Source organism: Pantherophis guttatus, chromosome 2 (genome assembly GCF_059756535.1).
Source record: "Pantherophis guttatus breed Tessera chromosome 2, ASM5975653v1, whole genome shotgun sequence".
In the NCBI taxonomy this organism is placed as follows: Eukaryota; Metazoa; Chordata; class Lepidosauria; order Squamata; family Colubridae; genus Pantherophis; species Pantherophis guttatus.
This window is the reverse complement of record NC_142064.1, coordinates 22,348,944-22,361,173: the sequence shown is the minus strand read 5'-3', so window position 1 is coordinate 22,361,173 and position 12,230 is coordinate 22,348,944. Positions and strand designations below refer to the sequence as shown.

At 45.3% G+C, this 12,230-nt stretch overlaps 1 long non-coding RNA gene across 1 annotated transcript; it reads right to left on the bottom strand.

Moving 5' to 3' along the window:
• Positions 1-4,098: 4,098 nt before the first annotated feature.
• LOC148115045 (uncharacterized) lies at positions 4,099-10,134 on the bottom strand. The gene is made up of 3 exons (XR_015731875.1): positions 9,995-10,134; positions 5,241-5,621; positions 4,099-4,201 (listed from the first exon to the last, which is right to left on the bottom strand). It is a non-coding gene; the product is annotated as an uncharacterized LOC148115045 (long non-coding RNA).
• Between the last annotated feature and the right edge of the window lie 2,096 nt (positions 10,135-12,230).

The following is a 12,230-nucleotide window of genomic DNA, read 5'->3' as shown; positions in this document are numbered from 1 at the left end:
ATCTCCATGGCCATCTCACCATAGGATAACCAGCCATGGCCAACTTGCCTCAGGACAACTCACCACAAGACAAGAGTTACACTAACATCGAAGAAATGGTGGAACAGAATCATGAATGAAAGGAATCAAAAGGAGGAACAAAATGAAATGTGAATGACAAAAATTTAAAAAAAATTAAAATTATTTTAAATAATTAAATTGAATTGTTGAATTGTCCTGCAGCGAGTTATCCTGTGGTAAATTGGCCATGGCAATTTGTTCCCTGGCAAATCAGTTGAGGCAAGTTGGCCATGGTGAGTTGACCATGGCAAATTGGCCATGATGACTTGGCTGTTAGGAGTTGGCTGCAGTAAGTTGGCCCATTCTGCCATAAAGCTGCCCTTAGTACCCAAGGAAACAATTGACCTATCACCAATAACAACAGAGCTCATCTGTCCCTCTGACTTTGGTTACTGATGAAGGAGGATACTGAAAGGCCTCTATGAATGTATTAGAAATGCTCACCAAGGGTTATTCTGGGACAGTTCAAGTTACTGTTCCAGTTTGAATGAGTTTCTTGATCCAGAAGAAGAATTACAAGGCTTAGAAATGCATGATGGCAGTAAAATAGGTTCAATGAATTTTTCTAGATTACCATCATCTCCACACTCCGGCAAAATGTTACTTATCTTTGATTTTTCTGATTTAATTTCTCTTCACCTTCTTGTCATACCTCCATTTGGTCTTCAGGCACATACTTGCTTTCTCAGTATAGATATTTGAAAATAATCCGGGGATTGTTCAAGAATAGTAGCACAATCTGTGCCATGCAAACTGTCTCAAGATATGCACACTTGGCTGCCAGGCTAATTCGTCAGTCCAAATAATTTTTCTCAATAAATAAAATAGTTTTTTTTCAATCAATCAATCAATCAATCAATCAATAAAACTCCATAGCCTTCCCATTCTTTGTCCCCAAAGATATATAAATTCTTTACATTTATCATCTGATATCTAAAATTCAACTAATTCATTATCTTTATATGAAATTAATATATTATTCAATGCTCCTATACCCAAGATCATTTTATATAGTTCTGTCCCTGTAGAACAGTGGTCAGCCACATCCATAGAGTGGTCTTTCCAATAAAGCACCCAGTCCATATGATTGATGATGCCATTGCTGTGGGATTGTTTGCCTGATTACAATAAAATGATATGTCATTATGGTTTTGTCTTAAATCTATGCCTAACCAAAATCAGGGATTTGACAAATGAATAGCCAGATAGTGTTTCTCAATGAGTCCTACAGAAAATAGATTGTTATGCTAGGGCCATGATGGCGAACCTGTGGCATGCGTGCCAGAGGTGGCACGCAGCGCCCTCTCTGTCGGCACACGAGCTGTCACCCCAGTTCAGCTCCATCGTGCATGCGTGTGCGCCTCCCGCCAGCCAGCTGGTCTTTGGGTCTCTGCCACTCATGCACGAGGGGCAGGGCACGTGTGGGGTGTGTGCGTGCATTGCATTTCGGGGGTTTGGGCGTGCGCTTTGGGCTCTCGGTCCTGAAAAGGTTAGCTGTCACTGGGCCAGGGCTATGTCTAGAAAATAAGATGCAGCAGAAAGTCTTCTAAAGATTGAAGAATTTTGAGTCTTCTGAAACTAAAGAAAGGGTCAATTGAATGTTCTTGCTAAAAGAACTGAAGAAGTAGCTGTGTACCTGTCCAATTTCAGGACCAAACAGGGATTACTCTAACACAGGGGTGTCCAACTTGTGACGTCACGTTGTCGTCATGTGATGTATCGTGACTTTTTTTCCTTTCGCTAAAATGGGGGTGGGGGTGGCCAGCACGTGACGCATCTGGCCCGCGGGCCGTGAGTTTGACACCCCTGCTCTAACACAATAACAACAGAATGAACAACAACCATTTATGTGTTTTTCTCACCGGAATTATCATGCTGAAAGAAGGAAAAATGGACTTTTCCTTCATAGGAAAAAAAATTGAAATCCCAAGTCTATGTCAATTGTCTATTCATTTCTTCCTATACTATAGAAACATTTCTAATGTTTATTATTATGTGTTTGGTGGGTGGATCTATTCTTATTAAAACTGTGGTTGGGAAGAATATGGTAAGCTTCCGCCTTTATTAAAAATTATCCCAAGACCCCTTGTTATTTCATTTTTTTTAAAAAAAAGCCTAATTTTATCACAATAGGATGATGGGATGAGTGTCCTTGACATTTTGCCTACCAGACTGCATATGAGACTTAATTTTTTTTACGCTCTGCTTGTCTTTTTATCAATTAAACAGAGAAGGCACCATTAACAATCCTTCAAAGGAAAACCAAATTTTGGAATGTTATGCTCCTGTTATGCTTTCCCCATTAAAGGGGAAACGATCAGAAATATTACTATGTCTGCCTATCCCCAGCTGTTAAAAGCCAAACAAATTAAAATGTTCTGGATTGTTTATACAAACATTAATCTTCCAATTTTGGTGAATCACCAAGGGAAGGGCACAGATGCTGGAGGCAAGAAATCACTTAGCAATCTAAAGAATTGTCCTGGGTTGCCAATAGGGAAAGTGGAATTTGACAAATGTTGACAGGAGGATGCCGAGTTGTTTGAACTGCATTTCCAGAAAAGCACATGTTACTTGGTATTTGAGAAAGCAACAGGCATGTTCTTCGCCTTGACTGTTGTTTCTGGTCTAGCAAAATGCCCCTTGTATATTTATTTTAACATTTATTAGTAATTGTTCAGCAAAGACTTTCATGAAAGATAAAAAAAAATAAAACTGGTAGCCAGAGAATGAGATATTCACTGTGCAGATTCAACACAGCTTTTATAGCATATGGGCAGGTAGAAAACTTTTGAAGATACCAAAAAGAAAATAGGATAACCCAAATTCTGGAGAGGCAATTCTAGAGAACAGAATCTACTCCTAAGCGGTAGAATAGAACAAAATAACAGAGTTGGAAGGGACCTTGGAGATCTTCTAGTCCAACCCCCTCTTAGACAGGAAACCCTACACCACTTCAGAAAAATGGTTATCCAACATCTTCTTAAAAACCTCCTGTGTTGGAGCATTCACAACTTCTGGAGGCAAGTTGTTCCACTGATTAATTGTTTAACTGTCAGAAAATTTCTCCTTAGATCTAAGTTGCTTCTCTCCTTGATTAGTTTTCACCCATTGCTTCTTGTCCTACCCTCAGGTGTGTCCTACCCTCAGGTAGATATCTGACATATGAAACAAACATTTTTTTTCTCTAAGGTATGTGTAATGGCTAATCCAGCCTTAAATTGTCCCAAGGGAGAAAGGAAAAAAAATATAATTTTTATCTAAGGCCCTTGATTCAGAAATTTTCACATATGTAAAGGTGAATGAGAATTTAGGAAAAAATATGTTGGGCGTAAGTAACCAGGAACAGGAGTTGAGTTGAGTTGAGCACTAAAAGTTTATTACATGCAAGCTAGACACAAGAATCTGATCTACTAATGGGTATTAAATTGGTGCTAGTGCCAGCGGAATTCATGGGCTTGAGTCTCTCGGGGGAGCATAGCAACTCCAAACTGATGACACATTTGACCCCGCCCTCAGGATCAGTCTGCTCGTCTCCTACAAATGGTAGTAATGGAAAATGGGTTTACAAAGAAGCAAGAGAAAAAGAGAAAGCATTGTCGTTATGCACAAATGTGTTGGTTGTGAGAAAAGGGTATTTGTCACCCCATATCGATCTTAAACGCCATCTAGACTCTTCTAAGAATGCTTTATTCCTAAATATGTCCTAATCCCATACAACAGATTGGACAACTTCTACAGATTCAGAGCTGCAGTAAATCATGGACCTGCTAGTCTGAAGCTGAAGCTGAAATATTCTGGCCTGTTTTGTGTAATTTGAGGAACTTGGGAGGCCTTAAAGTTGGGAATGGGAATAGTTTTTTTTTTTCAGAGACCTCTCACTTCCATTCACTTCCTTATTTCTAAATTTGGGGACCCTCCCCCCTCCCAAAGAGTAAATTGCAGCAATGTAATTGTAGAAGCTGGGTTCAACTTTGTCATGACAAATGCCTAACTACTACATCTCCCTGACCACCCGGTCCTTCAAGGGTTAACTAACCACATATCCCATAATCCCTGTAACCACTCCTTACCTCTTGGCCCCTCCTCCTGGGTACAAAAGGTCCAACCACATGTTCCACAATTGATTCCAGATGTATACCTGAAAGAGAAAGGTACAAGGTCAGTGACCTCCAGTACCAACAGATCAACAATAAAACTACTGAAAAGAATTGGGCTATGTCTTTGAGTTATTGGGCTAGATCCAGTTTCTAACAAATTGGTAGCAGAGGATGGTTGCCCATAACTCCAGACAATGACTGAACCCAACACCTACCCTGAAGAAGCAAACAGAGCACAGACCAGAGCTCTTACCAAGAAGATGGCTGAGAAGCTTCCAACCAAAGCCACAGCCATGGAGGAGACAGAAGCTGGAAGCAAACAGGACTCCAGCCTGGACTCACAATCAGATGAAGAGGGGCCACCCAAGGAAATCACCGCCCCGGAAGAAGAAACAGCACAGAAAATGAAAAAATTCAAACTCTCCATCCTGAAACTGATGGAGGGAAACAGCGACAAAGAAAACCTCATCGCGGACCTTCAAAGCCTCTTCGAGCAACAAGAAGCAGCGATTGAGGCCCCAAAGAGCACCGAGAAAGAAAAGCCAGCAAAAAAGGGTAAGCCACCCCAACCCGATGACCCTGAGCCGGCAGAACCCATTTCCGTGCCCCCTTCCCGGCGGCCATCTTGGGACAAGCACCAGCCAATGGGAAGCCAGGATTTGAATCCCTTGGCGCGAAAATGCCCGAACCCCGAAACAGACGAGGGGGGCTCAGAAAGCGACTACGAAGAACCCAGCTCTGAAAGCGACCACGAAGAGATCGCAATAACAAAAAGAAAAACGCCTACCGATCTCGAATTGCAAAAGGCAATCGAGACCATCACCGCTGCCCTAGGCTCCGCTTTCGAGCCTCCTGCAGCACTCAACAAATCAAAGAAAAATCCTGGAGGGCACAAGAAGGCCAGGACAACCAACAGAGACCAGGCAACCGAGTCACAGCATACAAAAAACTCCGCGCGCACCAACAACCGGCACAAAAGACCACCCACCTGCAGGAAAAATCAACCGCAGAACTCGAACTCACCACCCGCTACACCGGCAACGCGAGGCCCGAGGCAGAAGAGAAGAACCGGCTACTCACCAACGCCACGACACCCATCAGGCCAGTCCACGCGACCAGGGACCAGCGACCACGAGGGAGGATCAGCCGCCGCCGCCGCCATTGCCGCCGAGCCGCTGGGTGCAGGGAATCCTCAACCTACGACCTCCGCTGCTGCCGCGCCGCCGACCCGCGAAAGTCCTCGACTTGCGACCGCGTCGCCCCCTCACCTTCTCCCCTTCTTCGCCGGGGATCCGGCCATCCAGCAGTGGTGTCCAGCCTCAGGGGGGATCTTCGGACCCACCGGAGGCGGGTCCAGCCTCCCACCGACAGGCCTAGGCCTAGGCCTGGGAGCTCCAGCAACAGGAACCTCACCCGATGGACTCCAGCGCGGAATGAGCTTCGCGCATGCCCAGTACCTGCCTGTAATAAGAGAAGCAAGTTACATAGATCCAAGCAAGTACAGAATGGCCACAGACATCCCAAAGCCTTATTGTGAGTTTAATCACAACTTGGACCATGGACAGCTCCCCCCAGTAAGTAACCTTACTAACATTTCTGGGGCAAATTATGCCAATTTGCCAAAACTGCAGTTAGATGGGGGTAATATTATAGAATGGAGCCAACAATTAAGAGTTGCTCTCATGAGAGAGAATGCACTGTTCCTAGCTAACAAACCTCCCCAAAAGCCCTGGTCACTGGAAATTGACTGCATTCATCACAGGGCATTTTGCATCATGTTAACCTCCATTCCATCTGCTATGTATCCATCTATTGAGGACAATCTAACTGTTTATGATATTATGCAAAAACTATGTAACCTGTTTTATAGCCAAAGCAGAGCCACCACCACTAGACTATCTAGGGAGTTCCACTCCACCAAGCATAAGGCAGGGGTCCCCATGAGTGAGCACATCTTAAAGATGAATGCTGCAAGGACAGAACTCATGCAGAGGGGGGAAATCATCACTGAAGAGAGCATGATAAGCATAATCATAAACTCTCTTGATAGCAGCTGGGACATCTTCATGACCCAACTAAATAGCCTCAGCTTGCAATACCTCACACTAGGCTCACTGACCAGTCAGCTCGTTGCAGAGGACACCCTGAGGAGGGAACGCCAACTAGCCAAAGGGGACCCTAGACCCACAAAGAGGGTGGATTTCCAGGATAGGGCCAGGGATACCTCAGAATGTTATTCTTGTGGATCGAGGAACCACTTAAAGAAGGATTGCCCCAGGAACCATAGGGACAGGGGACAGCACGACAGTAGAGGGGGAAGGTCACCTGAATGCAGGTACCCAAAGGAAAGGGGGCAAGGATGGTCACCCAACCCCAGGAAACACCACGAGCGCAGAGACCACTCCAGGGAGAGTAGCTCTGGCTCCATGTACGGGATCAGGCACGATGACCAAAATGACAAACATAAGATAGAGAGAAACTCATGGCTTCTAGATTCAGGGGCCACAAGTCACACTACCTGTAATCCAGAGCTGCTAGACTCACTCACAAAAATAGACTCAGAAATAAAGGTGGCAAACCAAAGCAAGGTCAGAGTAGTGGGGAAAGGAAACGTACACATCACACAGGTAGGGGACTTAAAAGAAGTACTGTACATACCAGAGATTCCCCACAATGTGCTAGCCATCACAAGGCTAACACGAGACACAAATATAGAAATAAAATTTAAAGATGGAAAGGCACACTTGATCAAGCAAGGGAAAGAGATAGGAAAGGTAACCATACACGAGGGACTTCCCTACTTCACACCCAACGCAAGGGAGGAAGAAGGCATTGATACCAGCACAAACCACAGGATAGATAAGTATCCAGAAACAGAGGGGGTGCAGCAGGAGGCAGGAAGTAGCCATGAGAAGACAAACAAGTCTGTATCTATCGGCAAGCCATTACATGATAACTGCGCCCACCTCCTCCACAGGAGACTGGGACACATAAGCTTCCCCATTGTAAAGAAAATGACGGAATGTACCGAGGGTCTCAAAGTAAAGAACTGCGAAAACTACTTGGAGTGTTCAGTTTGTAAGCATTCTAAGATCAAGGTTAAGGCCATCCCCAGGGGATCCAAACGAACCACGGAATACCCCTTTCAACTGGTGCATATGGACTTGGTAGGGCCAATGAGACCCTCTGTAGGACATAGGAAGCGGTTCTTCCTCACGATTGTGGATGACTACACCAGATACGGGTATGTCTACTCCCTCAGACACAAAAATGAAGTATTCCAAAGGTTTAAAGAATTCCACAGGAGAGTAGACATGCAACACAACATGAGAATAAGGCAGATAATAACTGATAGGGGCTCAGAGTTCATGGCCAAAGAATTCACAAGGTGGCTGAGGGAGCAGGGCATAGCGCATTACACCTCTTCACCTTTCTCCCCCTTCCAAAATGGAGTCTCAGAGAGAAAGAACGGGGTGTTGCAAACCATGATGAGATGCGCCCTGGAGGATGCAGGGATGGGGCAGCATTTCTGGTCAGAGGCATTACACTACGCCAATTACACCCTGAATAGACTGTGGTCAAGCTCTATCAATAAGACGCCATACGAGATGCTATACAACAGAAAGCCCAACATTGCTCACTTACACATATTCGGCGCCCCAGCTGATGTCCACATTCCCAGGCAGCTAAGAAGAAAAGGGGAGAAATTATCAAAAAGGTTAAGGTTCGTGGGTTACGAACCGGGCACAAAGGGCTACAGATTTGTCGACAACAATAACCGTTTTGTAGTTTCCAGATCAGCCAGTTTCCACGAAAACGCAAACTGGTCGAGGGTACACTCCAATGACCTCCCAACCAATAGGGTCACGGTCGAGCATGACCAAGGGGAAAGGGAGGTCAGAGAGGTCACAAGGCACAAAGCCAACCATCGCAAGGCAAGCGTCAAAGGTTGGAAAGAAGGGCACCCTTCACTGAAGATAGATGACCTGACGGACAATGAGGCAGACAACATGCAGGAAACCGAGCCAACCCCCAGCAGGCCAATCAGAGAAACCAGAAACAAGCTACCAAAGAAGTTAGAGGACTACGTTATGACCATCCACAACACCCATTTCACGCCCAGCTCATATGAAGACATCCTTGGGCTCCCCCAGGAAGAAAAAGAAAAATGGATGTCTGCCATGGAGAAGGAGATGGAAAGCCTAAGGAACCTCCAGGTATACTCACCTGCCCAAGTTCCAGAGGACAAAAAACCAATAGGAACCAAATGGGTGTTCAGGGTTAAGACATTAGAGGACAACAAGGTCCTATACAAGGCAAGATTAGTCGCGCAGGGCTTCGCCCAAAGATACCCCGAAGACTATACAGACACCTACTCGCCAACCGTCAGGGCGGAAAGCGTCAAAAGCGCCCTGGTGGTGGCCACCATCCTGGGCTTGGACGTCTTCCAGTTCGACGTACAAACAGCGTACTTACACGCCGAGCTGGATAAAGAAATATACGTCAAAGCGCCGCCTGGGTACAACAAAGGCGGGGACCAAACCTGGCTGCTGAACAAAAGCCTGTACGGGCTCAAGCAGTCAGGCAAAAGGTGGTATGACTGCCTGGCCAAGGCCCTCAGATCCATGGGCTTCGAGGCCACCTCAGCCGACAAATGTTTCTTTACGAGGAGAGAAAACAACACATTCGAGGGTGTGCTCGTTTACGTGGACGACATCTTGTACATCAGCAAACACAAGGACAGATGTGACAAGTTCGCCACTGACCTGGGTAGCCACTTCTCCCTAAAGTCACTTGGAAAGATTGACAGATACCTAGGGGTCCAAGTGATAAAAACCAACAAGGGCTTCCGCCTCTCCCAGAGAGAAAAGATCATCGAGCTGCTGTTCAAATGCAACATGTCCGAAGCAAAACCCAGCGAGACCCCCATGCAACCTGAGTTCCTGAAGACCATGTATGAGGAATCTGAACCTTTCACAGACAACAAATTGTATAGATCAACGATAGGGTCACTGCTGTACATATCCAACTGGACCAGGCCCGACATCACCTTAGCCGTCAATCTACTGTCCAGGCATGTAAGCAAGCCCACGTTAACACACTGGAACGCCATCAAAAGACTACTCAGATACTTAAAATTCAGTGCGGATGCCCTACTCTGCCTAGAACCAGAAACATCCGAGAAACCAAAGCTAACCTGCTATGCTGACGCTGACTGGGCTGGGGACATAGGTTGCAGAAAAAGCACCTCTGGCTACGTGCTACTACTCAACAATTGCCCCATCCATTGGTACACTGGGAAGCAAAAACTGGTGGCCACATCAACTACGGAAGCAGAATTTGTTTGCCTGTCAAAGGCCGCAAACAATTTAGTATGGTTCGATGACCTGCTCTGCGACATCTGGGCTGAACCCTCATATCCAATAGTTATCCACGAAGACAACAAAGCAGCAATAGAGATCTCTAGGGCCGATGCCATAGGTCAGCGTTCTAGGCACATTGACATTAAATACAAACACGTCAGGCAGTTTTCAGAGATAGGCTTCATTAGAGCAGTACACTGTGACACAGAGGAGCAAACAGCAGATATTCTCACTAAACCCCTACCACATAAACAACATGCTTACCTAATGTCAAAAATGCGTGTTTGCTTGTAATTCATGTCTGTACTTGTGTATTTCCCGTATGTATGCAAACATTGCCCCAGGTACCCAGTTAGGCATTTAGAGGGGGTTTTGTCATGATAAATGCCTAACTACTACATCTCCCTGACCACCCGGTCCTTCAAGGGTTAACTAACCACATATCCCATAATCCCTGTAACCACTCCTTACCTCTTGGCCCCTCCTCCTGGGTACAAAAGGTCCAACCACATGTTCCACAATTGATTCCAGATGTATACCTGAAAGAGAAAGGTACAAGGTCAGTGACCTCCAGTACCAACAGATCAACAATAAAACTACTGAAAAGAATTGGGCTATGTCTTTGAGTTATTGGGCTAGATCCAGTTTCTAACAAACTTCCACTGCAGACCAATCTAGTTCCACTGCGAACTGCAGATCAATCTAAAAGCTTCCCTTTACCCAACCATGTAAGTGAAGTGTGTGAATAGGGTTCCAAATTTGGATGAAACGCAAACTAAATAAGGTCCATCCCTCCATGCTTCAGTTTGCAATTGGAATCCGAACCTGCCATTCAATTTTAAAACCCAATTCATATAAGTTCATATATAGATGGAACTGTGGCATAAAGGACAATCTTCATAAACTACCGTATTTTTGGGAGTATAAGACACACCTTTTTCCTCCAAAAAAGAGGGTGAAAATCTGGGTGCATCTTATACTCTGAATGTAGCCCCGCCCAGCTTCTCAAACAGAGGTTTCAGAGGCTGAAAAAAGCATCAGAAAAGAAGCTTCGGAAAAGAAGCCCCCAAACACAACTTCAGAGGCTTTTTTTCTGAAGCTCTGTTTGAGAGGCTTTCAGAAGCAAGAAAAAAAAGCCAAAAAAAGCAAGGCACAGAGCTCACAACCAAGGAACCTGTTGGTAAAATTCACCTCTGGGAACAGCTGATTGGGGGTATTTCGGGAGGCCGATCCACCTGCCAATCAGCTTTTTTCTTATTTTCCTCCCCAAAAACTAAGGTGCATCTTATTATTATTATATTTATTTATTCAATTTATATACCACCCTTCTCCTATTGGACTCAGGGCGGTGCACAGCCAAGGATAAAAAACATACCAATACAAAATTTAAAATCAATTAAAAGAATTATACAGCTTTGGCCCACAATTTAAAACAATCCAATTAAAACCCAATTTACACTTAAAAAGCTAAAAAGCTAAAAAGAGCTAAAAGGGGGGGGGGGTTTCACGCCAGCCCTGCTTGATGGAAAAGAAAAGTTTTTAGGGCACGGCGAAAGGCCCGGAGATCTGGTATCCTTCGTATCTCCGGGGGCAAATCGTTCCAGAGGGCAGGTGCTGCCACAGAGAAGGCCCTCCCCCTGGGGGTCGCCAGCCGACATTGCCTGGCTGACGGCACCCTGAGGAGTCCCTCTCTGTGGGAGCGTATTGGTCGGTGGGAGGCTATCGGCGGCAGAAGGCGGTCTCGCAAATACCCGGGTCTGATGCCATGGAGTGCTTTAAAGGTGGTGACCAACACCTTGAAGCGCACCCGGAAGACCACTGGAAGCCAATGCAGCTCACGCAGGAGAGGCATCACATGGGAGCGCCCTCTTGCTCCCTTAATCCCCCGCGCGGCCGCATTCTGCACCAGTTGGAGCCTCCGGGTGCTCCTCAAGGGGAGCCCCATGTAGAGAGCATTGCAGTAGTCCAGGCGGGAAGTGACAAGCGCCTGAGTGACTGTGCGTAAGGAGTCCCGATCCAGAAAGGGCCGCAACTGGGGAATTGGAGTCTTATACTCCAGTGCATCTTATACTCTGAAAAATACGGTAGTATATCTCTGTTGTTGCCTATCAGAGGATGGGCCTTTGTGATATGATCATTTCAGAAACTGAAATCACATACACACCAACCTCAAATATCTTGATCCTTTCAAAGCATCCATCATTGCCAAGTTTGGCAAAAATTGATTGCAATGTTAAGTCTGTGGAAAATGTTCTTGCAAACAATAGTAGGAAACAGTAGGATGCTTTCTCATGTATATATGTATTTTTTCTAAAGCATTCATGCCATGCCTCCCTAACCCTCTTATTATTTCACCATTCACTGATTACCATGATAAATTATTTGAGTAAGTAGAACATCCTTCCTCAAGTAACATTGTAAGATACACTTCAGCTTCTGCAGTGACTTCCAATTGGAGCCAATTCTGCCTTGGTGGTTTTCTAGGAAGGCTTCTGGATTGAACTAGTCATGGTGGACAACTCTTGGCTGGTGACTCAACCTTATTTAAGAATCAGCATTCTTTTAACCTTGGTTTGTTTTTGTTTAGTTTTTGTTTTGCTACCTCATTCCACTGCACTGATCTCTTTGCTTTGCTCCATCAGCAAATATTTTTCAGTTATTTAGTGATAACTTGAGAGATGGACTACCTGCTTCCATCTTCTCTTTC